Genomic DNA, 26,784 nt, shown 5'->3' with positions numbered 1-26,784 from the left:
GTGTTTATCTGAAAACTGTCTTTTCTGTGAGGGCCAATGATCGATCAAATTCAGGGTCTCGCACACACTAGTCAAATGTTTTACTGATGAGCCTCACTCCTACTCCAGAAACTTGCCTTTTCATAGGTAGTAGTCCCTTTATGTTATGTTACAAGGAACACCAATTGCAGAAACTAGAATCAGCCTCAGGGGAGAAGGGACGATCAATAGGACAGTTGAGCAGGGTGGGGTCCTGCACTCCAGGCTTCACCTGGGGTTTGAGAAGCCTTGAAGTTGGGCAAATAATGATCCAGAACCTTCTGGACTCACAGTCGGAGAGCTTGCACATTCTCTAAGATTCTGCACTTGTGACAGTGCCGCTTTATGGGGAGAGCCATTTCACAGAGTTCCTTTTAATGAACTTTCTGCAGTGATTTATGATAATTCAGAGACTCTCATCTAGAACGGCATTCTTTGCCGAGGAAAGATGGTGGCGAAAAGTAGTGTGTCCACATCTGTTGACAATTAAAGGTTGCCGGAAAAGGCTTGTCATAAATTATTAATGAGGAATTCACAAAACTGTGCTTCCAAACTCCCTCATGCCCCCTCCTGCTTCCCCCCACTTCAGGACTGGAACAATATGGCTGTGGAGGGAGCTGTGTGCAGAGAGCACTGCTGTGCATGCTTGAGGCCCTGGGTCCAAACCCCAGCAAAGCAACAACAAACCCAAACCAAGCATACCTGTGCATAGACAGAAGAGGAGGAGAAGCCCTCTAAGACTCCCAGTGCTAACCTAAATTCGGGAGTTCCTCGTGCCTTGCAGAAACATGCACTCAGAGTTTTTAACAGAGGGCACAAGATAGAATTATGAAAAATTAAACATTCAGACTTGCCTTTTAACACTGCATCTGGTTTTGAGGTCATCAAGCAAAACAAGATAAAACCTTGCCAGAAACCCAGGAAATTAAATGGAAAGCGGAAGCCTGGATCAGGTGGGGGTCTCCAGCAGGCCAGCATTTCCAAGTACCCCAGAGCAAAGAATGGCCATGACAGCTAGCCGTGGCGCTCAGATAACAAACCAGAGACAGAGACAGAGAGAGAGAGAGAGAGAGAGAGAGAGAGAGAGAGAGAGAGAGAGGCTTTTATTTGAATTGTCAGTCTTAGCCTTGAGATACAGTGCAAATGGTTTTAACAGCCAAATCACATCTTTGTGAACAATGTCACAGAGATAGAAAAGGAGCACTATTTTTTTTTTATCTCACAGATGTCCTGAATAAAGTACACTTGGTTCCAATTTCATCTTGATAGCATATCGCGGATCGGGGTGACAGCCTTCCCAGCACAATCCCTGATCCAGGGATAAGCTTAGTTTTTTTCCTCTCTGAGCAGAGAAGCTCTGAGTGTTTTCACTAGCACACACCCAGTGCTGACCCATTACGGGTTTCACCATTCTAAGTCTTTGATTTGTTGGATTTCTCGGGTATCAGAATGTCCTGGCCTCTAGAGAATGCAGTTGGGTCTTCAAGATCCCACCTAACCTAACACACCGTGATAGCACCTACCATCTGCCACAGCATATGCTTAGAAGACACAATTTACAAACCGAGTACACACCAAAACTCAGGTTTCCTGGTACATGTGTTCTCCAGTGTAAAAAATCTCCCTGCATTCCCAAAGGTACCAGGAAGCACAACAGTCATGACTTTGTATGGATTTCTGGTATGGGGAGGACTTTGGACACTGAAAACTCTGTTTAGCTATAACCCTGCATCTCAGATAAAGACCTGTATAAGCTTGGGTTCTTCCTGTTTGGCTCGAGGCTTTACCTTACTTAAAGCCGATAGGAAAATAGAAGAAAGTCAGAAGTTAGGACCAATGTCCACAAACAGACATCAGTCACCAGACAAGCACAGGACAAAACCTTAAATTCAAACATAGTCTCCGTGGAGTGACTATTCTTGGGAGTGTGAGTCAGCAGCCTGTGGACCCGCAGGAGACCAAGCATAGTCAGAGGAGGGGAGGAAGGGGAAAGGGGAAGTGGGAGGGGAAGGGGGAAGGGGAAAGGGGAGGAGGTACAGTTAGGAGACAGGAGAGGGTAGCTTTATATGCTTCCCCAAGCAATCCAGAACTGTTAAGCTCAGAAACAGTATTCTGCGTTTCTGTTGCTTAGTATTCCCAGAATGGCAATGGGTCATGAACAATTCTAACCAGAGGAGGGACAGGCAAAAACCCTCCCCTAGCACAGACTAGTAGACACGTTGCACTGTCCACTGACCTTGGGAACTTTTAGCTCTGTCATGGCTTCCTGGTCTTTCCACATTTCTGAACTATCCTTCAAGATTCTCAGTGATGCCTGTGAGGGGTTATGGTGGGCGAGTGGCATAAAGTCACACTGGCCTGGCCCTACCTGGGAGAGGATCACAAGTAACTAAAGCAGGCATCTGATTCCCTCCAAGTGTCCCACTCCTGATGCTCTTATCCTACTTTATTTCTCTTAATTGTGTCCATAACCCATCTATATAATAACAGCCAAATGGCTGATTCTCAAATGAATGGTGGACATTTTCCTCTAACAACAATGCCTTCCAAATGATCTCCCTGCCCTTATTATTGTAGTTACCCCTGGTTATCACCCTGTAGACATTCTTTTTTATTGGTTATTTTATTTATTTACATTTCAAATGCTGTCCCCCTTCACAGTTTCCCCTCCACAAACCCCTTAGCCTGTAGTACCCCTCCACCCTGTTTCAATGGGGATGCTTCCCCACCCAGCAACCACTCCTGACTCAATGCCCTAGCATTCCCCTATGCCAGGCATTAAACATTCACAGGACCAAGGGCCTCCCCTTCTTTAGATGCCAGATAAGGCCATCCTCTGCTAAATATGGAGCCATGGGTCCCTCCATGTGTACTCCTTGGTTGGTGGTTTGGTCCCTGGGAGCTCTGGGGGGGGGGGGTCTGGTTGGTTGATATTGCTGTTCTTCCTATGGGGTTGCAAACTCCTTCAGCTTCAGTCCTTCCCCTAACTCTTCCATTGGGGTCCCTGTGCTCAGTTTGATATTTGGCTGCAAGCATCTACATCTGTATTGGTCAGGCTCTGGTAGAGCCTCTCAGGGGACAGCTATACCAGGCTCCTGTCAGCACAGACTTCTTGGCATCTGCAATAATGTCTGGGTTTGGTGTCTGCAGATGGGATGGATCCCTAGGTGGGGCAGTCTCTAGATGGCCTTTCCTTCAGTCATTGCTCCACTCTTTGTCCCTTTAGACAGGAGCAATTCTGGGTTAATATTTTGAGATGGGTGGGTGGCCCCATCTGTCAACTGGGGACTGTGCCTATCCATTGGATTTGGTTCTCTACAGGCTCTATCTCCCCTCTGTTGGGTATTTTGGCTAATGTCCTCCTTGTTGGGTGCTGGGAACTTCTTGTTTCCCTGACATCTGGGACTTTCTAATGGTTACCCCCAGTTCCCCTTCACTCACTGCTACACACCTCAATTCAATTTCCTGACTCTCTGTACTTCTCCCCCACCCCTGTCTCCTCCCACACCTGATCCTGCTTCCCCTTTTCCCTCCCCCTCCTCTCTCTCTCCCATGATTATTTTGTTCCCCCTTCTAAGTAGGACTAAAACATCTTTGGTCTTCCTTCTTTTGAGCTTCATAAGGTCTGTGAGTTGTAGCATGGATATTCCAAGCTCTTTGCCTAATATCTACTTATCAATGAGTGCATACCATGTTTGTTCTTTTGTGACCGGGTTACCTCACTAAGGATGATATTTTCTAGTTCTATCCATTTGCATGAAGTCATTGTTTTTAATAGATGAATAGTACTCCATTGTGTAGATGTACCACATTTTCTGTATCCATTCCTCTGTTAAAGGACATCTGGGTTCTTTCCAGCTTCTGGCTATTATAAATAAGGCTGCTATGGACGTAGTGGAGCATGTGTCTTTGTTGTATGTCAGAGCATCCTTTGGGTATATGCCCAAGAGAGGTATGGCTGGGTCCTCAGGTAGTACTATATCCAATTTTCTGAGGAACCTCCAGACTGATTTCCAGAGTGGTTGTACCAGCTTGCAATCCCAACATCAATGGAGGAGTGTTCCTCTTTCTCCACATCCTGGCCAGCATCTGCTGTCACCTGAGTTTTTGATCTTAGCCATTCTGACTGGTGTGAGGTGGAATCTCAGGTTTGTTTTGATTTGCATTCCCTTATGACTAAAGATGTTGAACATCTTTTAGGTGCTTCTTGGCCATTCGAGATTCCTCAGCTGAGGATTCTTTGTTTTGATGGTGCTTTGGAAACATTTCATTTCCTGTCACCACTCTGTCCCATGATTCTCCACAGGACAAGACAGTCACTACAGGACATAGTTCCTACCCCTGGGCACTACAGCCTGTCTTCACCCACTGCTCTCTTCCTGCTTGCTTTGGGTTCCATCACCCCGGGATCTTTGTGCTTAGAGTTTTTATCCTCAGAACGTTATTCTAGGTATCGGCCCCCATCAAGCGCCTGCAGGAGTCTCTTTTCCACTGAGAGCTGGCCTAATTCTCTCTAAAATTGCACTCTCATCCCATCACCCTTGACCCTTTCCTCCTTGATATATCTTTACTGCACATAGCAGTTATTATCTAAAGAATGCATAATGAGGATATATAATGCCTTCTGGGGGTTATTGTCCATTCCCCTGTACATACACAGGATAGAAGCTTCATGGAACAATGATGTTTAGTCTATTTTGTTTACAAAATGCAATTATGCCTTAGAGAATAATGCCTCACATAATAGAATGTGCTAAAAAACTACTTGTGAGTTGAATTGCTAAATTTTATAGCCGTCTTGTAGACAGTTTTCTTATATACAATATTATATATTTGAAAGGTCTTGTCTGATTGGAACAAGAAAAACCTCTATAAAATTGTATACACATCCCCTGGAGGCTATAAGGCAGCCTACGCACGGGGTAGACTGTAAGTGGCAGCCGAGTGGCCTATGGATAGACAGCCACAGGGAAAGACTCTTTGACAGACTCAGTGTTTCCTCTCAACTGAAGCTGAGGAAAGTTATGTCTCTTTCTGGGTGAGGAAATATATATGGCCTATTATCTAGGGTATGCCAGGACAAGGATAAGGGTCATTTCCCCATCAACATTTCCAACAGATCATTTGTGAATACTCCTTTTTTTTTTAATTCAGGTTTTGGAGATGGGGGGACTTCAGTATGTTGCTTAGGCTGGACTTGAACCCCTGGACTATGGTGGCTTGGATGAGAATAGCCCTCATATACTTTTATACTCATGGACATGTATACTCATACACATATATACTCATAGACTCATATACTTCAATGCTTGGACACTAGGGAGTGGCAATACTTAGAAGGTTTAGAAAGATTAGGAGATGTGGCCTTGTTGGAGTAGATGTGACCTTATTGGAGGAAGTGTGACACTGAGGGTGGACTTTGAAGTTCCAAAAGTCAATGCCAGGCCCTGTCTCTGCTCTCAGCTACTGCTCCAGCACATGCATGCTGCCATGCTTCCAGCCATGCTGATAGTGGAGAACCTCTGAAACTGTGAGCAAATCCCCAGGTAAATGATCTCTTTCATAAGAGTTGCCTTGGTCATCATATCTTGTCACAGAAGTATGACAGCGACTAACTGGGCTCAAATGGTTCCTGTATCGGTGTCCCCAAGTAGCCGGGACTGTGCATGTGTGGCAGTGTATTCAACCCCATTTTATTGTTTTACTTCATGTACTGTAGTGTGCGTGCGTGTGTGTGTGTGTGTGTGTGTGTGTGTGTGTGTGTGTGTGTACATGTATATGGGTGCATGTTTATAAGCTGTTTTTTTTTTAATTAACTTGAGTATTTCTTATATACATTTCAAGTGTTATTCCCTTTCCCGGTTTCCGGGCAAACATCCCCCTCCCCCCTCCCTTTCCTTATGGGTGTTCCCCTCCCAACCCTCCCCCCATTGCCGCCCTCCCCCCATAGTCTAGTTCACTGGGGGTTCAGTCTTAGCAGGACCCAGGGCTTCCCCTTCCACTGGTGCTCTTACTAGGATATTCATTGCTACCTATGGGGTCAGAGTCCACGGTCAGTCCATGTATAGTCTTTAGGTAGTGGCTTAGTCCCTGGAAGCTCTGGTTGCTTGACATTGTTGTACTTTTGGGGTCTCGAGCCCCTTCAAGCTCTTCCAGTTCTTTCTCTGATTCCTTCAACGGGGGCCTATTCTCAGTTCAGTGGTTTGCTGCTGGCATTCGCCTCTGTATTTGCTGTATTCTGGCTGTGTCTCTCAGGAGCGATCTACATCCGGTTCCTGTAGGCCTGCACTTCTTTGCTTCGTCCATCTTCTCTAATTGGGTGGCTGTATATGTATGGGTCATATGTGGGGCAGGCTCTGAATGGGTCTCTTCAGTCTCTGTTTTAATCTTTGCCTCTCCCTTCCCTGCCAAGGGTATTCTTTTTCCTCATTTAAAGAAGGAGTGAAGCATTCACATTTTGATCATCCGTCTTGAGTTTCGTTTGTTCTAGGGATCTAGGGTAATTCAAGCATTTGGGCTAATTGCCACTTATCAATGAGTGCATACCATGTATGTCTTTCTGTGAATGGGTTAGCTCACTCAGGATGATATTTTCCAGTTCCAACCATTTGCCTACGAATTTCATAAACTCGTTGTTTTTGATAGCTGAGTAATATTCCATTGTGTAGATGTACCACATTTTCTGAATCCATTCCTCTGTTGAAGGGCATCTGGGTTCTTTCCAGTTTCTGGCTATTATAAATAAGGCTGCGATGAACATAGTGGAGCACGTGTCTCTTTTGTATGTTGAGGAATCTTTTGAGTATATGCCCAAGAGAGGTATAGCTGGATCCTCAGGCAGCTCAATGTCCAATTTTCTGAGGAACCTCCAGACTGATTTCCAGAATGGTTGTACCAGTCTGCAATCCCACCAACATTGGAGGAGTGTTCCTCTTTCTCCACATCCTCGCCAGCATCTGCTGTCACCTGAGTTTTTGATCTTAGCCATTCTCACTGGTGTGAGGTGAAATCTCAGGGTTGTTTTGATTTGCATTTCCCTTATGACTAAAGATGTTGAACATTTCTTTAGGTGTTTCTCAGCCATTCGGCATTCCTCAGCTGTGAATTCTTTGTTTAGCTCTGAACCCCATTTTTTAATAGGGTTATTTGTCTCCCTGCGGTCTAACTTCTTGAGTTCTTTGTATATTTTGGATATAAGGCCTCTATCTGTTGTAGGATTGGTAAAGATCTTTTCCCAATCTGTTGGTTGCCGTTTTGTCCTAACCACAGTGTCCTTTGCCTTACAGAAGCTTTGCAGTTTTATGAGATCCCATTTGTCGATTCTTGATCTTAGAGCGTAAGCCATTGGTGTTTTGTTCAGGAAATTTTTTCCAGTGCCCATGTGTTCCAGATGCTTCCCTAGTTTTTCTTCTATTAGTTTGAGTGTGTCTGGTTTGATGTGGAGGTCCTTGATCCACTTGGACTTAAGCTTTGTACAGGGTGATAAGGATGGATCGATCTGCATTCTTCTACATGTTGACCTCCAGTTGAACCAGCACCATTTGCTGAAAATGCTATCTTTTTTCCATTGGATGGTTTTGGCTCCTTTGTCAAAAATCAAGTGACCATAGGTGTGTGGGTTCATTTCTGGGTCTTCAATTCTATTCCATTGGTCTATCTGTCTGTCTCTGTACCAATACCATGCAGTTTTTATCACTATTGCTCTGTAATACTGCTTGAGTTCAGGGATAGTGATTCCCCCTGACGTCCTTTTATTGTTGAGGATAGCTTTAGCTATCCTGGGTTTTTTGTTATTCCAGATGAATTTGCAAATTGTTCTGTCTAACTCTTTGAAGAATTGGATTGGTATTTTGATGGGGATTGCATTGAATCTGTAGATTGCTTTTGGTAAAATGGCCATTTTTACTATATTAATCCTGCCAATCCATGAGCATGGGAGATCTTTCCATCTTCTGAGGTCTTCTTCAATTTCTTTCCTCAGTGTCTTGAAGTTCTTATTGTACAGATCTTTTACTTGCTTGGTTAAAGTCAGACCGAGGTACTTTATATTATTTGGGTCTATTATGAAGGGTGTCGTTTCCCTAATTTCTTTCTCGGCTTGTTTCTCTTTTGTATAGAGGAAGGCAACTGATTTATTTGAGTTAATTTTATACCCAGCCACTTTGCTGAAGTTGTTTATCAGCTTTAGTAGTTCTCTGGTGGAACTTTTGGGATCACTTAAATATACTATCATGTCATCTGCAAATAGTGATATTTTGACCTCTTCTTTTCCGATCTGTATCCCCTTGATCTCCTTTTGTTGTCTGATTGCTCTGGCTAGAACTTCAAGAACTATATTGAATAAGTAGGGAGAGAGTGGGCAGCCTTGTCTAGTCCCGGATTTTAGTGGGATTGCTTCAAGTTTCTCTCCATTTAGTTTAATGTTAGCAACTGGTTTGCTGTATATGGCTTTTACTATGTTTAGGTATGGGCCTTGAATTCCTATTCTTTCCAGGACTTTTATCATGAAGGGGTGTTGAATTTTGTGAAATGCTTTCTCAGCATCTAATGAAATGATCATGTGGTTCTGTTCTTTCAGTTTGTTTATATAATGGATCACGTTGATGGTTTTCTGTATATTAAACCATCCCTGCATGCCTGGGATGAAGCCTACTTGATCATGGTGGATGATTGTTTTGATGTGCTCTTGAATTCGGTTTGCCAGAATTTTATTGAGTATTTTTGCGTCGATATTCATAAGGGAAATTGGTCTGAAGTTCTCTTTCTTTGTTGTGTCTTTGTGTGGTTTAGGTATAAGAGTAATTGTGGCTTCGTAGAAGGAATTCGGTAGTGCTCCATCTGTTTCAATTTTGTGGAATAGTTTGGATAATATTGGTATGAGGTCTTCTATGAAGGTTTGATAGAATTCTGCACTAAACCCGTCTGGACCTGGGCTCTTTTTGGTTGGGAGACCTTTAATGACTGCTTCTATTTCCTTAGGAGTTATGGGGTTGTTTAACTGGTTTATCTGTTCCTGATTTAACTTCGATACCTGGTATCTGTCTAGGAAATTGTCCATTTCCTGAAGATTTTCAAATTTTGTTGAATATAGGTTTTTATAGTAAGATCTGATGATTTTTTGAATTTCCTCTGAATCTGTAGTTATGTCTCCCTTTTCATTCTGATTTTGTTAATTTGGATGCACTCTCTGTGTCCTCTCGTTAGTCTGGCTAAGGGTTTATCTATCTTGTTGATTTTCTCAAAGAACCAGCTTTTGGTTCTGTTGATTCTTTCTATGGTCCTTTTTGTTTCTACTTGGTTGATTTCAGCTCTGAGTTTGATTATTTCCTGCCTTCTACTCCTCCTGGGTGTATTTGCTTCTTTTTGTTCTAGAGCTTTTAGGTGTGCTGTCAAGCTGCTGACATATGCTCTTTCCTGTTTCTTTCTGCAGGCACTCAGCGTTATGAGTTTTCCTCTTAGCACAGCTTTCATTGTGTCCCATAAGTTTGGGTATGTTGTACCTTCATTTTCATTAAATTCTAAAAAGTTTTTAATTTCTTTCTTTATTTCTTCCTTGACCAGGTTATCATTGAGTAGAGCATTGTTTAATTTCCACGTATATGTGGGCATTCTTCCCTTATTGTTATTGAAGACCAGTTTTAGGCCGTGGTGGTCCGATAGCACGTATGGGATTATTTCTATCTTTCTGTACCTGTTGAGGCCCGTTTTTTGACCAATTATATGGTCAATTTTGGAGAAAGTGCCATGAGGAGCTGAGAAGAAGGTATATCCTTTTGCTTTAGGATAGAATGTTCTATAAATATCCGTTAAGTCCATTTGGCTCATGACTTCTCTTAGTCTGTCGACATCACTGTTTAATTTCTGTTTCCATGATCTGTCCATTGATGAGAGTGGGGTGTTGAAATCTCCCACTATTATTGTGTGAGGTGCAATGTGTGTTTTGAGCTTTAGTAAGGTTTCTTTTACGTATGTATGTGCCCTTGTATTTGGGGCATAGATATTTAGGATTGAGAGTTCATCTTGGTGGATTTTTCCTTTGATGAATATGAAGTGTCCTTCCTTATCTTTTTTGATGACTTTTAGTTGGAAATTGATTTTATTTGATATTAGAATGGCTACTCCAGCTTGCTTCTTCTGACCATTTGCTTGGAAAGTTGTTTTCCAGCCTTTCACTCTGAGGTAGTGTCTGTCTTTGTCTCTGAGGTGTGTTTCCTGTAGGCAGCAGAATGCAGGGTCCTCGTTGCGTATCCAGTTTGTTAATCTATGTCTTTTTATTGGGGAGTTGAGGCCATTGATATTGAGAGATATTAAGGAATAGTGATTATTGCTTCCCGTTATATTCATATTTGGATGTAAGGTTATGTTTGTGTGCTTTCATTCTCTTTGTTTTGTTGCCAAGACGATTAGTTTCTTGCTTCTTCTAGGGTATAGCTTGCCTCTTATGTTGGGCTTTACCATTTATTATCCTTTGTAGTGCTGGATTTGTAGAAAGATATTGTGTAAATTTGGTTTTGTCATGGAATATCTTGGTTTCTCCATCTATGTTAATTGAGAGTTTTGCTGGATACAGTAACCTGGGCTGGCATTTGTGTTCTCTTAGGGTCTGTATGACATCAGTCCAGGATCTTCTGGCCTTCATAGTTTCTGGCGAGAAGTCTGGTGTGATTCTGATAGGTCTGCCTTTATATGTTACTTGACCTTCTTCCCTTACTGCTTTTAATATTCTTTCTTTATTTTGTGCGTTTGGTGTTTTGACAATTATGTGACGGGAGGTGTTTCTTTTCTGGTCCAATCTATTTGGAGTTCTGTAGGCTTCTTGTATGTCTATGGGTATCTCTTTTTTTAGGTTAGGGAAGTTTTCTTCTATGATTTTGTTGAAGATATTTACTGGTCCTTTGAGCTGGGAGTCTTCACTCTCTTCTATACCTATTATCCTTAGGTTTGATCTTCTCATTGAGTCCTGGATTTCCTGTATGTTTTGGACCAGTAGCTTTTTCCGCTTTACATTATCTTTGACAGTTGAGTCAATGATTTCTATGGAATCTTCTGCTCCTGAGATTCTCTCTTCCATCTCTTGTATTCTGTTGGTGAAGCTTGTATCTACAGCTCCTTGTCTCTTCTTTTGGTTTTCTATATCCAGGGCTGTTTCCCTGTGTTCTTTCTTGATTGCTTCTATTTCCATCCTCAATTCCTTCAACTGTTTGATTGTGTTTTCCTGGAATTCTTTCAGGGATTTTTGTGTCTCCTCTCTATGGGCTTCTGCTTGTTTATTTATGTTTTCCTGGAATTCTTTCAGACATTTTTGCGATTCCTCTCTGTAGGCTTCTACTTGTTCTCTAAGGGAGTTCTTCATGTCTTTCTTGAAGTCCTCCAGCATCATGATCAAAAATGATTTTGAAACTAGATCTTGCTTTTCTGGTGTGTTTGGATATTCCATGTTTGTTTTGATGGGAGAATTGGGCTCCGATGGTGCCATGTAGTCTTGGTTTCTGTTGCTTGGGTTCCTGCGCTTGCCTCTCGCCATCAGATTATCTCTAGTGTTACTTTGTTCTGCTATTTCTGACAGTGGCTAGACTGTCCTATAAGCCTGTGTGTCAGGAGTGCTGTAGACCTGTTTTCCTCTCTTTCAGTCAGTTATGGGGACAGAGTGTTCTGCTTTCGGGCGTGTAGTTTTTCCTCTCTACAGGTCTTCAGCTGTTCCTGTGGGCCTGTGTCTTGAGTTCACCAGGCAGCTTTCTTGCAGCAGAAAATTTGGTCTTACCTGTGGTCCTGAGGCTCAAGTTCGCTCGTGGGGTGCTGCCCACGGGCTCTCTGCAGCGGCAGCAACCAGGAAGATCTGTGCCGCCCCTTCCGGGAGCTTCAGTGCACCAGGGTTCCAGATGGTCTTTGGCTTTTTCCTCTGGCGTCCGAGATGTGTGTGCAGGGAGCAGTCTCTTCTGGTTTCCCAGGCTTGTCTGCCTCTCTGAAGGTTTAGCTCTCCCTCCCACGGGATTTGGGTGCAGAGAACTGTTTATCCGGTCTGTTTCTTTCAGGTTCCGGCGGTGTCTCAGGCACAGGGGTCCTGCCGCTCCTGGGCCCTCCCCCACGGGAGCCCAGAGGCCTTATACAGTTTCCTCTTGGGCCAGGGATGTGGGCAGGGGTGAGCAGTGTTGGTGGTCTCTTCCGCTCTGCAGCCTCAGGAGTGCCCACCTGACCAGGCGGTTGGGTCTCTCTCTCACCCTATAAGCTGTTTTTGTTGGTTGTTCCCCACTGTAGTCACCAAGGCAGACTCACTCACTTGAATCAAGAACTGACCAATGTGGGCTAGCTGAGCTAGCCAGCTTGTTGTGGGAATCCTCGTCTCTTCTTCACTGGAATTACATTTGGGCGGCCACACCCACCCAGCATTTAAACGGCTTCCTGGGCTCCAAACTCCAGTCCTTACATTTGCACAGTAAGCCTTGGTAAGGACTGAGCCACCTCCCAGCCCGTCTGGGGAGTAAATACACTAGCGTATTCAAGGCAGGTACAGTTCGGTGTGCGCTGGCCCAAGTTACTCAGGAGACTAAAGTGGGAAGATTACTTAAGTTCAGACTTCCAGGACCGACCTGGGGAAACATAATGAGATCCCATCTTTCAAAATAGGTCTGGCTGATTGTCGTTGCCCTACATCTAACTGCGTGACTTCCTTGTTTTCTCTGGTGTTTGGTGTCTTTAGAGACATGGGCATATGTAACGGAAGCTCATGCATGGCTATTGGCTGTGTAGCTGCAGGAGGGCAGTTCAGAGGCCTTTCGAATGCTCTCCAGGGCTTTCTCTGACTGTATTTCCTAGACCCGTCCCATTGGCTGAAAATCCATTAGTCTCTTGACTTTCCACACGCGTGGAAATTGCTATGTTCCAAAGATGAAGGGAAGCAAGGCTCTCTTTTCTCAAAGCCGTCTTATTGTGTTTACCTTGATGTTAGCACTGCTTTCTCATTTATCTGATGTGTATTACTCTCTGGCAGGGTAGCGTGCCGTATGTAATGATTATAATTTAGAAATGAAAACCACTAGTTGTCTCCCCCCCCCTTTGGTTGTTGCTGGCTTTGGGGGTTTTCTTTCTCTTTCTCTGCCTGTAAACATATATAAAATGAGTAAGAGTAAGTGAATTACACGGGTGTAATCCCATTGAAGGTTCTGGAAACAGCTTTTAGCTTCCAGATCCAAGCTCTTACGGTCTGTATCAGATCAGAGGTGCGGGATAGAATCACAGCTCTGTTATTCAAGGTTTGCTTGTTGCTAATTTTATGGGGAACATAAAAGCTAATGTAAAGCATCTGTCACATCCTTGACCCCCTGTATCCATGGCAGCCAGAAGCAGGGAGGAGGAAGGGACCCCCAGGTCTACACACAGCATCTCAGCAAAAAAGAAGTGCTTATCTCTTGAGTGTCCTCCCCTGCTGTGTCGATGTACTGATAAGGTTAGGCTTTCATTCTATCAAATCAGTGCTCATTAACCGGGCTCCTCTCCTCTTCCCGGTGCTAGAATTACAGTGGTGAACAAATCACACAAGAATCCTCCTTCTCCATCACTGGGAGCCCACTCCCGTTATGACTAAACAAGTTGGGGGGAAACCACTGCATATTAACAACCTACTTCACACACAACTGGTTAAGGTAAGAGTTAGGAGCCTAATCTTTCAAGGCTGGAGCTGGGCTGGGTGCCAAAGACCTCACTGATAAAATGATACTTGAGCAGAGATCAGAAGGAGGGATAGCCCCAGTGCAGAATTCTACATAGAGACTCCCAAGCCTGGAGGAGTGACCTGTGCAAAGACACCGAGACCGAGGCTTGGCAGAAGGCGTAGCACTACTCATTTTCCCAAAGTCTAGTGAGTAAAAGGAAGCGATGCAGACCAAGATGCACTAGAAGTCCGTGTATGATAGGGCTTTCTAAGTCCAAGGCAGGCCCTCAGATTCCCCAGCAGGAATGGGAAATCTGGTCCATTTCACACATAATACATAACACAGCTTCACAAGAATCAGGCGTTTGGGCTTTCAACAGGAGACAGGCTGCTGCCGTAAAACCTGACAAGAGGTCATGGTGGCTTGGAGGAAGGTGGCAGGTGGCGCTGAGATGGAGTCTACTTAGGTTGTAGGTTGAGGGCAGAGCCAATGGGATTTGCTGACAGATTGAATGTGGGATCCCTTCACTGTCCTATTCTCTGAAATTGTTACTTAAGGTGCACAAGGAGCTTGGAGACGCCTCTTCCTAATGATAAACACTCAGCCTTATATCACTGGCCACCTTTGGGATTGGTTTCTTGTTTTGCTGCATTTTGTACTGAACACATCTATAGCATTTGCAAGGACTGAGGAATATCGTTTCTGTGCCTCTCTGTTTTTTTGGACTGCAAATTCTTGCTGCCACTGTGAAGCATCTCTCCAGAAGGTGCTGCAATCCTCTCGGGTCCAAGAACCACACACACATCCATCCTTCCTCACACCACTGCCTCCGTGCATCAATTATGCCTCCACCATAGTCTCCAATGTCTCTTTCCTCCAGACTCCGCTCCAAGCTGTAGCTGATTCATGTGCAGCCGGATGCAATAATCTTTACACTGACTCTTCTGTCTCCATGTTTCCAGAGAACTAGCAGCTTGCAGCCCAAATTACCCTTGTCCAGTTTCATTTCCATCCCCTTGCTGTCCCTCTGAGAGTGCTGTCTCTGCTTCCTTTGGCCTCTCTCTCTCTCTCTCTCTCTCTCTCTCTCTCTCTCTCTCTCCTCTCCTCTCCTCTCCTCTCCTCTCCTCTCCTCTTCCTCCCACCCTCCCTCTCCCACTAAATATAAATAGTTTAGCATACTCTTTGTACACTCTTTTCTCACTGCCCTTTTCATCTGTAATTTTGGATTCTCTCCGGCAAGCCAAGTAGAAAACCGAGCACACCAGGTAAACACCACTGCCCTATGTTCTGGTTATGGATGCCTAGAACATGAGCCTGGAACACACATAGTAAGTAGGATGGCAAGGGGTAATTCTTGACTCTGCAAACCTTCATGTTCCTTCTGAGTGTAACAAGCAGCTGGCCTGATGGCGCATTGTCATTTCTGCAGCTTGGTCAATGCTTCTGGCCCCGTGACTTCAGATACACAGAGAGAATTGTATCTTCTAGCCCTTTTCTGGGTAGATGAAGCCATGTGGCTAATAACTCTGGCTAATAACTTGAGATGACTACCTATCATGTCTATCATGATGACTCCCCTCATCCCTTGGTCACTGGTAGTGTTCTGAGTTACCGAATGACTCTGACATATAGCCCTTTTGGCAACCTGTGTGTGGATAATAAACTCCTTATGACTACTGAGATTTTAGGATTATTACTACAGTATGATCTCTTCTGTCTTTTTTTTTTCATGGTGCTGAGAATCAAATGCAGAGACACATATATATGCTGCTAGGTATGTACTTTGCCATTGAGCTAAGCCCTGTCCCACCTAGCCCATGCTAGCTTGATTTATTCAGGTCACTTGTTTCTGTGATAGGTACTTAAGAAGACACCTTAAAGCAGATGAGATCTTGAATGGATAATAAGACCTAGTCTAATTTAGGTATCAGACCAACCTGTTCTAGCCCTGGGGTCCGTAAGAGCTATGGTAGTAAAAGGAGGATCAGCATTAACTTTAGACACAGGGAGATAACCCTGATGGCAAACTCATATAAGACACCTGTAAGGCCTTTCTAGGGTTGGAACTGTGCTGCTTTCTTTGTTGTGTCAGAAAAGAGCTTTGCCTCAACCAAGCAGCCACACAGCTGGGGGTCCTATCTGTTCAGGAAGGAATTTCCATCGCACATGATGGCAAGAAGTGAAGGCAGGAAGGACCACTTGCTTCTGCTTCATGACTTCCAGAGAGGCAAGTGCATATGACACATGACCTATTTGTCCAAGCCTGTGGTGGTGACACAAACACGTGGCTGTGAACGATGCCTATGTACAGCTCAAACAAGGTCAGGAGAAGCAAACATTCTTGATGCTGTCTAAGTACCAGAGAGTGGCAAAGGAGTGATTTCTGCTTCCTGTAGAGACCATTCGCTAAATTGCAATATCTCATTCTTGGACTGCCTTCGCCAGGGTTGTTGTTTCTTGCGTTGAACTTGGGAAAGGCCAGGGAGAAGTAGGCGCCTGCTACCTCCCTCTCCTTTTCTATGAAACCCGCTGTTTAGAAGGATGCTTTGTTTTTAATTGGCAGGGAGGCTAGTGAGAGCCGCTAGCTCTCTGCTTGTGTTATGATTTTGTGACAGTGTGAAGTCAATCTTTGAGCAGTTACAGCTCTCCAGAGCTGTCAGTAACTCAGAGACTTCAACCCTGATTAAAACTCATGACTAGAAAAAATTACCATAATTCAGTGACAGCGCGGAGAGAAAGGCACAATGATACTGATAACAGTGTGCAGTGAAGAGGGCACCACGGTGAGGCTTTACTTCAACACCTAGGACTTTCCTCAGGGTCACCATTGAGAACCATCATCTTACCAGTGAACGTGAGTGCCTGCCTCAGATACTCACCTTGGGGAGGAAAGGGGTCAGGCATATCCACCTGCAGTGATTTTTCTATTGGAAGTCATGTTGTTAAAACAGAAGCGATCTGACCTGTGTGGTTAAGGGACCAGCAGAGAAAGAAATTCAAAGTTTCAGTCCAATAAGCCAATTAATTGTCTGGACCCCTCGGACCACTTCTATTAAAGCCTCTCACCTCAGGGTTCTCAGAAACACACTATGCTGTTCCTTCTGTCACCAAGCTGTCCTTCTGTCTCCAGGTCACAATAGGCTGCTTCCTGTTACTCTACCTTGGTAGGTTCTTTGAGGTCAGGTTTTAACTCTGTTAATGGCTTAAGGCCTGGGCTCTTCTAGCTGCATCCTAGCCATAAACCTTTCAGCTTGAAGCCCAACATATTAGAGGACACGAGGATAGGCTGATGTTGGGGAGGTGAGTCTGTATGTGGGATTCTAATTACACCAGGTAAGTGTTGGATTCCTCTGCCAAAATGGTGCCAGGGAATGGTGCAGTCTCTGGGTGGTGTTTGTGTGGCTATGGATCTCTCTACTTCTTTTCAGTCAGATAGAATGTCATTCATACTGTCTGATGGCATCCTCTCTGAAGTGTGTGTGTGTGTGTGTGTGTGTGTGTGTGTGTGTGTGTGAGAGAGAGAGAGAGAGAGAGAGAGAGAGAGAGAGAGAGAGAGAGAGAGGATAGTCAGCTGTCAATTGTTCTGAATGTCTGAAAAAGCAATGGTCATTCCACTACTAGATGAGCAAACTCTATGGCAAGCAGACTTTCTCTGTTGAAATAATTATTTCAGTCTAAAGTCTCCATTAATCAGCATTCATATGTGGACTAAAGTCTACACTCTGCTTATATTTTAGCATGGGAAGGACTCTGTTTTAATCACATATGCACATAAATACTTCACAGACAATCATACAGAATGTTCTGTGGTGGTGATATTTTATATCAAACCCAAAAGATTCTAGGATAAATGGAAATAAGTATTTTGATGGAAATTTAACAAGTATAAAATATTAAATATGTGAACACTTTTGACTTAGCAATTCTTAGTCAAATCTAGGAATTTATCTTAGAGATAATCAGAGATGTTCAAGAAGAATTAAGTGAGGACAGATGAGGAAATTCATTAGAGTACATTTAATAACAAAATATTAAAAATAATTCACACTTAATAACTGAGGGGTGATAAGAGGTACATTCATATAACATTGTTGAGTTAGACACATAATACTTTTACATTTCTTTATCTTATGTGTATGAGTGGTTTTGTCTGTACGAATATTTGTATGTGCACCGTGAGTATGCAGTTTCTGCAGAGGTTAGGAAAGGACATCAGATCTCCTGGGATTGGAGTTGTAAGGTTCTGAGCCATCATGTGTGCACTGGGAACTGAACCCAGGTCCTCAGTAGGATCAACAAGAGCTCATAATCACCAAGCCACTTCTAGAACTCCAACATATATATATTAATTTAAATGATTAAGAGAATGTACACCAGGATCTCAACCAGTTACATTTTAATATTAATGAGTGATTTCTAAAATTATTATTTGTATTTTAAAGTGTTAAGGTGAATGACTACTTTTATACTAGAAATAAAAAGGTGACTGAAAACACATGAAATCTGGTTTATTGAAAAGACTTAGGGATAAGGACACTTGCCAACCAAGCCTGACAACCTGGACTCAGTGCCTGGGGTCCACATGAGGAAGGGGAGAACAGACTCCCTGAACTTTCCCTCTGACCTTCCCATGTATTCTGTGGTACATATGTTTTCAACACACACACATAGAGACAAATAAATGTAGTTAAAAACATTTTTAGTACATAAATCTCATTTGTTCAAATTTTAACTCAGGAAACATACTGAGGTCTTACACAATGCATACACAAATAGGAAAGATTGGCAAACAACGGAACTTCCAAAAATTGTTGGGACCATTTAGGAAAAACATCCTATTTGGAGAATTAGAGAAAAAAGTTGGAATCTCCCCTTCCTTACAGCACATTATTTATTCTAACCTTTGATTTTTACATCTGTATGAAGGAGACAACACATTATTTCCTAGAGCTATTGTGAAAATTGTTGGGGGAACAATCAAAAACATTACCAGCAGAACAATGTAGAACTACTTAGAATTTAAGGCACACAAGGAAAGGCTGATGTTGGAGAGGTGGGTCTGTCTGGGGGATACATATGACAGTGTGTACTTCTCAGCCATTCCTACCTTGTCTGTCTTAGTCCCTTGCTAGAGTGACACTGACTATGGGATTCATACCAACCAGTTGCTGTTTTAAAATGTGCTGTAACTATTATTTGGTTATCGCACACCATTGTAAAAGGTTGGTTATACTTCCAGATTCTACAGAAAGGGGCAGGCTACCTGGGGAAAAGACTATAAAAGGAAGGACAAGCTGGTTGTGACACAGAGGAAGCAGGTACAAACATGAGTGACATCTTCTTTTGTCCCACTGGTTTGAATGGCTGCAGCAGTCTTCAAGGCATAGCATGGCCCTTAGTGTTGGTGTTTGGCCCTGGAGCAAGTAACATACAGCAGACAGTTAGGGCACAGAGTGTGGGGTGCCACAAGGAAGGTGGTTGGAGATATCCCTTGTGAATCGGTGCAATTTACTAATGAAAGACACACTGCAGCCTGGAAGGGGCTCACAGTGCCTCCATGTGCCTGCTCATCAAAACTACATAAGCAGATTCATGCAGAATCAGGTTGGGTCAAATCATCCCTGCAATATTCCATCACATCTCTATGGGAAAGGGTCAGGATAGCAGTTGGGAACCTTTGCCAACTTCTGTTTTCAAGGATCATAATTATGTTTTTCCGTCTTTCTAGTCGAGTGTGCGAGCCATCCTAAAACTCAGTGGCTGAAGATGAGAGCTGTCCCATTTGCTCACGACTCTGCAGTTAGAGCTGAATCCAACTGCGTGGCTCTTTTGCCAGCCTTACCAACGGTATCTCAAAAAAGTTCATTGAGCTCACTCTGTAGGCTGATGTCATTATGCAAGTAGGCAGGTACAGGATAGAACGAGGCCTGTCGTTGGACGAGAAGGAAGGATGGGTGGGAGAAAAGTTTTAGAAAGGAGAGGAGGAGTCAGAGGAGGAGAGGAGCTGGGACAACATGGCAACAGATGTTAACATTCTTCTCTGCACATAGATACAGGCTGTTATGACTAATTTTAAGGGATGGGTGTGTACACGATTTTGTGCTGTCTAGATGGGTAAATTTTATCTTATCAATTGGATCAGAGGTTATTGTGAGGCTTAATTGTGTTCAAGAGAGTATATGGTGGTAGGATGTACCGGGCCTACCACGGAATTGGGATGTGTATGTCTGTCGTGGTGGCAACCTGCCTCGGGAACTAGATGGGTGGAGAAATTGCTGCTGGGCTCAGAGAGTGGCCATCGGCAGTGTGAGGTGGAATGGAGCTTAGTGGGTGAGACACTTTGTTGACTGAGATAAAAATAGCCTGCAGATGTCATGTGGCCCTGCAGTGGAGGCTAGCATGGGATAAAAGAAACTTTTTTTTTTTATTATTATTTACTGCAGCATCACTCGACAGCTATGGGTCAAGCTCAGCTGAAGGTTGGCCTGACTGGGCCTCTTCCCACCCGTCTCTGATGATAGCTTCATGCTTGACTCCTCCAAACAATCTTCACATAGAAAGCAGACATCTTCCGTACCTCCCCAGGACTGTCAAAAACGCAAAAGCTGTCCACCCATCACATTCACAGTTCGAGACCAGAAAGGGACATGTGAGGTATGTTCCAGGAAGGGGTGTGCTTAGGGGTCATCAGTGCGATGAGCCACCTGTCATAGGAGGTGAGGCACAGCAGCCATTTAGACCTTCAGAGACAGCGAGAACCTTAGAGATCATCTGGTCTAACACAGTTGGGAAACCAACCAGAAGGTTCCCATCTAGTGGGCTGTGTGCATGCTGCAGACTCTCTTAAAGCAATGCTTTATCAAGAGCCATAGTTATTATGATTTTGAAATGTTAGGGGCCTACTTCCAATCACCATGTCTCAGGAATTGGGCTATTGCTATATTTTAGACAAAGTGTGCTAGTTTGCCTCTGACCAAGGAGTCACTGAGTTGGGCTGATAGAGAACAAGAGGACCACTCATTTGAGTCCTCATAAAGTCAAAGGAAAGATGTTTCTATTGCCTCATAGTCTGGTAGGACAAAAGGTGCTTTATGATGTAACTGAATATTCTGTTTCCATCAAAAGATATAGATACCAGATTTTAAAGAGGTTTACTAAATCCTGGCAAATGACAAATTTTCTCTTAATATTTACTTTTTCATACACACACACACACACACACACACACACACACACACACACACACACACACTGGATTACTTTGGTCATGGTGTTATATGTTCCTAGGCTAGAGTGTACATTAACAGGCTAGTTTGCTCATGGATTTACCTTATTAGGAGTGTACAGTTCTCCAGCTACTGTCTGTCCCAACACAGTGCCTCTAGTGCTAGGTCCCTGTGTACCTGAAACTGCTTCTATCTTGAATTCTTTTAGTCTTTACATTTTATGGTAACATCTTTCTGTTCCACAATATATTCGTTATTGTTTAAAAGCCAACACTATATATATATATGTATATATATATAAAATCATGATTTATAAAATATAAATATGAAATAATTATTTATTCTGGGGATACCTGAGGCTATTGTCTACTCCACCTTTCCTGGGGGCATCTTTGAAACATTCAATAGCCATCATGCCTATATTTTAAGTATATTTATTATTTGGAAAAATGGAAGTCCTTCCCCTTTGACCATAATTAGAAAGGCATGGTTTCCTACTTACCCATTTTGCAATGAGTTCTGAATTTCAAGTCTGTCGCTCCTGGCCCATTCTCCCTCAGTTGTGGGATATAGGTACACTCTTGTCATTGCTTAGTAATTCATGTTAAATCCCTCCTACTGTAAATGTGTGAAGATGTCCCCCAGTCATTGTCACATGCTTTTCTTCTGTCTGTTCTTCGTAGACTCTCAGATAACTTCCCCCCTGCCTCAGGCCCTTTAACCAGTTGCATATCCCAAGTTCCTGCTTTCAGTCCCTTCATATTCTTCCTAGATCGTTCTAACCATGAGTGATGTCACCATCTACATTCTATTATTCCTGAACCTTCTTCTATAAAGAGCATCACCACTTTCTTGAAGGCCAGAAACCTATTTTTATCAGCTCTCTGGATACATCTGAACAAACGTCCTGTGGTACCTCAGATTTAAATACACCGAACTCATTACATCCTCCACAAAATATGTCTCTCCTCCTGTGTTCCCAATCTTAAACACCACCATCTTCTCAGTCACCTAAGTTAAGGACTTTGAAGTCATACACAGCACCTCCTCCTCAGTTCCAAGTCACACACACACACACACACACACACACACACACACACACACACACACACCAATCTGTTTCCTCTGGCTCAGGTTCTCCACTCCTCTTGCTTAGCTGTGCCCGAGCACCCCTGACTTACAGACAGCTGCTTTCTTACCTGCCCCCCATGAAGGAGACAGGAAGCTCTGCTGTCCTTCTCTCTTCTTCTAAGGGCAATCACTCCCACCACGAAGTCTCCAGACTCTTGACTCCATCTAAACCCAATTATCTTCCAAATAGCCTCTTTTCTAATGTTGTCACACTGTAGGGGCTTGGGCTTTAACGGCAGACACAAACATCTAGTCCCCAGAAGGCTCTCACACGCATGGCCTCATCAGTCCTCTCACGTAGTCTTTTCTCCACATCTTTCAGATTCGTCTTTCTGAAGCACAGAAATGACACATTACTGCTTCGGGAAAACCTTTCAATAACAGCTCTCTGCGTTGCCTAACCACGGCACCTGCAGCAGGGCTGCATCCAGGCTTAGCCTGTTTGCCCATCCTTGCGTCTTCTCCAAAGACGCTGCTCTTCTGCCCTCCCTCCCTTCCTGTTCCGCTTGCCCAGGCTCTTTCCCTGTCGTTCAGCTGTCTCGTTTGTTCTGTCCCCTCCTCAAATGTCCACAGAGTCTTTGAGAAGCCTCCTCCCAGACAGCATTACTCACTGATCTGTGATTTATATCAGTAGCTTCAGAATTTGTTCGTATATCGGAACAATGTACAGTGCCTATAAGAAACACACACACACACACACACACACACACACACACACACTCAGAGAGAGAGAATTGTAAATAAGATATGGAGGATTATAGAGTACAGAGAGATAAAAAGATTCATTATAGGAATCATGAGACAAGGGACAGACAAGTCCTAAGCCAGATGGAGGGCCCTGAGAGCCTCTTGCTCTGGTTCTGATCCAAAGGCCACCAAGTTCCTAACACAGGAAAAGCCACTGTTTCAGTTCAGGTCTAAAGTCAAGAGAAAATCTTGCATCCCACTCAAAGGCGGATACAAAAGATAATTTCTTCTTTCTTAGGGCAGAAGGGTATCCTTTCTTCTACTCAGGCCTTTAACAAGTAACTTGCTGAGTTTAGTTTATCCATTTAAATGTTGAACTCATCCAAAATCACCCCCATAGAAATACCTAGAGAAATGTTTGATCAACCACGTGGCCATCCCATGGGAGAATCAAAACTGACCAGTACAGCTGGGGAACTTTTTTTTTTTTTTTCAGAGCTGGGGACCGAACCCAGGGCCTTGTGCTTGCTAGGCAAGCGCTCTACCACTGAGCTAAATCCCCAGCCCCTTCAGCTGGGGAACTATTAACATGGGCTAATTCTACTGGGTCTGATTGTAGGAGTTTTCATGCTGTGAGGTAAAGCTTGGCTATCAAAATATTTGAACTTTTCCTTACAGCCAGGGGAACAGCCAAGTGAATTTGGAACCAATCCCCCCACTGTTGAAGTCCTCACTCCCAATAACCGAGAATTCAGTCCTATTTGGAAGCTGGATTCTTGAGATGCCATTCCGTGAGATAAGATCACAGTACTGTGGGGTAGGTGACAATCCTTGTAAGAAAAGAAGCTGGGTGTAGTGGGGCACACCTTTAACCCCAACACTCTGGGGACAGAGGCAGGTGGAACTCTAAAAGCTCTAGACCAGCCAGAGCCACAGAGAAACCGAGAGATAACAGTGTGATTAAAAAAAAAAAAAAAAAAAAAAAAAAGCAGAGGCTGAAGTTTGCAGCCACAATTCACAGAGCATCCAGGATCATGGGCAAACCACCAGAATAGTGGTTCTCGGCCTTCTTAATACCACAGCCACAACACAATTTCTTTGCTAATTCATAACTATAATTTTGTCACTGCCATGAATTGTAATGTAAATATTCAGTATGCAGGGTATATTGAAAAAACAACCACCAGAGGGGTCATACTCACAGGGTTGAGAACCACTATACTAGAAGCTGTGTAGAGGCATGGAAGGATTCCCAGTACGATCAGAGGAAACATGGCCCTTCTGGATAGCCAAACAGCATTTGTTGTCTTATTATGATGTCCCCGGGAAACCAACAGAGTAACCAGATAAAGAAAGGCTCTAAAAGGTGGTTTGCCCAACTCTTACAGGGAGGGAGAGCAGAATAAGCAGAGATTGCTCATTTATTCTCTGAGGGCTGAAATCTGAGGAATGTGCTCAGGCTTTCTTCCCTCTCTCCTTCTCCTTTAGGTTGGAATCTTTCATATCTAAGACACGTAGCAGAGTCTGGCTGGCTGAAGAGCTTTTCAGAGAAGATCCCCTAAACTGACAGCCAGTGTCATTTCCCAAGCTAAGCATAGATCAATTAGAAATTAAAAACAAACAAACAAACAAACGGGTATTTGGCATATCAATTTATCCTTTCTTTCTCAAAGAGCCTGACCTCAGGGGTCATCCCCAGAGCACACTTCAGGGTCCCTAGAACTGAAGCTGTTGCAGTAGGCCCTGTCAAGGTCAGTGAGAGGCGCTGCCTGCTCAGCCATCTGCCCCTCGCTCCTTGACGTCTTTTTAAATTAAACCCCACGCCCTGTGGTAAAATTGCTCTCGCTCTATAAATAGCAGGCTTGGCTTGGATTGCCCTGCAAATGCTGCAGGAGAAGGGTGTCAGAGCAAAGAAAAAGGAGGGCCACAAACCCAAGGGCACATTTCTCGGTCAGATGATTGCAGTCTCTTAGGAAATCCGAGAATTCTCCCTGTAAAGCCTCCTGTCTCCCTTCTCTGGAGTCTTCCTTGTCTAAGATCTCTTCCGTACTGGAGTGAACAACTCACATTTCCCTTCCTCCATATTCTCCAGATTGAATTTGTTCTGGATCAGGAAATTGCGGCTGGGTTACTGTACGTATACTAGCTCCTCTCTGTAGACCTAGGACATGCTTCTAATTACAGTTCCATAGTTAGTGAGTTAAAACAGAAGCTGTCCACAGGCACACATGGCTCCTGATGCTTCTTCCTACAGCCACACTGTTATAGCAGAGGAGTACAGTTTCATAACCCACTGGCCTGAGTTTTTCTAGGCTGTTGCAGCCTCACACCTGCTCCCTGGGAAGGACTCGGATGGCTTCCTAAAGTCCCCTGCACAATTATCTCTAAACTCTCAACCCACCTGACTAGAAGCACTTTCCTTCCGTTGGCTGCCACACTTGGGTCACCTCCTCGCGGCTGTCACCACTCCACAGTCGGTAAATCCCTGCCAGAACTTCCTGGGCTACTTTTCAAGTGTTTGATCTTGTCTAGTTCCCCACTGCCCCACAGATCACATTCTTCCCCACACCCCTCTGTCTACCCTGAGACCCTCCTACCCTAGATCTCTTCATAGGCTATGAGGCAGTCTTACAGTGCAGACCCTGCTTTTGTGATCCACAGTATAACCGGTGGGAGTGGGGTGAGCTTTGTCTAAGGACAAGGGTTCTGGCTCTACCACAGGGACTTATATTCTGATCTCTAATTCTTCCATTTTAGGGGAAAAAAAACCCTACTTCCAGTACCTAATGATGGTAACTCCTTCCGAGTAATGTCTCAAAACAATAGATACAGAACACAGGGGTCGAGGACTGGACATGTCCCTGGACTCACAAGTCCTGAGGAGGTCTCCATTTCGTCTTCTCTCACCAGAAGCTTCCCCTCCTGGGATGATTCTGAGACTATGTCTTCATAGTGGACTTACTGCCAGCCCTATGCGCACCAACTTCACACCATTGGGATTGGAAAAGCTGGACAGAGGCACTGGCAAGGTGGCCCAGTGAGTAGGGATATTGCTGCCAAGCCTGATGACCTGAGTTCAATCCCTGGAGCCCATTCAGTGAAGGAAGGGACCAACAACCAAGTTGTTCATGATCTCAACACGTGTGGTGTAAGTGTGCCCCCTGCCCATCAACCAACAAGTGAGGGTAAAAAGAAGAGCAGGCAAGCATGGTAGAAAGGTCAGTGCAATGGAATGCCCCAGATGTTCTGGGTCACTCTCTAGGTGTCTAACAGGGGCTGTTTGTAGAACTTTTGTGCAGAATTGCTTTTCAAAGTGTTTGGCTAAGTAGAACTGAAGGATCCTAGTTCTTACTAAAGTGTAAGAGCTATTAAGAGGCTTGGCCTGGTAGAACGTAGGTAGGTTATGGGGACCTAGGGATTTTTGCCAGTTTTACACCCACCGCCTCAGGTCAAGATTAGGCCAACTACCAGCTTCCCACCTCCGGTCAAGGCTAGGCCAAGTTCTATTCTCTACCCACCTTTCTTGGGAGGAGCAGGGACAGGACATTCTTGAAAAACCACAGAATTACTGACGGTCACCTGACCCTCTGGTCCCAGATAAGAGTTCGAATACATGTCATATGCTTGCTAGACAATAGATTCAAAGGTCAATATGCTTAGCCAATAAGTTTAAACTGTAACCTTGCTGATGCAACCTGTACCTCTAAAAAGTATAAAAACTGCTTGTTATATCCATTAGGGGTCGCCTTCGCCATGAAGGGCTGATTGAAGGTCAACCCCGTCGAGCTGGAAAATAAACCTCTTGCGTTTGCATCAAAACTCTGTCCGTTCTCATGCTAAGACTCACTTCAAACCTTACAGAACAGGCTAGTATCCCCAGTAAAGGAACATGGGAAAAATTCAGATCCCAGGGGGGCCCCTTGATCTACTGAATCAGAACCTTGTTTAAATATCATCTCCGTCTTCTTAAGCCCATATTTTAGGTTGCAGATCGGATATCCATAGGACTATCTTTGCAGCATGCGTGTGTGCCGCCATCTGGGGCAGTAGAAGCCTTCAGTGTCCCTGTTGTG

General features: G+C 44.0%; 1 long non-coding RNA gene across 2 annotated transcripts in view; it reads left to right on the top strand.

The window, feature by feature from the left end:
• LOC108350049 (uncharacterized) overlaps positions 1 to 26,526 on the top strand; it is a 31,893-nt gene extending 5,367 nt beyond the window's left edge. Inside the window, exons 3-5 of one of the 2 annotated variants that reach the window (XR_015676077.1) lie at positions 19,396 to 19,514; positions 20,111 to 20,321; positions 25,469 to 26,526. This is a non-coding gene — a long non-coding RNA (uncharacterized LOC108350049). Of the gene's footprint in view, positions 1 to 19,395; positions 19,515 to 20,110; positions 20,322 to 24,199; positions 24,887 to 25,468 lie in introns of those variants that run through there. The other variant, XR_015676078.1, reaches the window with a different exon arrangement.
• Positions 26,527 to 26,784: the final 258 nt, after the last annotated feature.

This window comes from Rattus norvegicus, chromosome 2, assembly GCF_021556685.1.
Source record: "Rattus norvegicus strain SHRSP/BbbUtx chromosome 2, alternate assembly SHRSP_T2T, whole genome shotgun sequence".
NCBI classification, from domain to species: domain Eukaryota; kingdom Metazoa; phylum Chordata; class Mammalia; order Rodentia; family Muridae; genus Rattus; species Rattus norvegicus.
The sequence above is the reverse complement of the archived record's forward strand: the minus strand, read 5'-3'. Positions and strand labels throughout refer to the sequence as shown.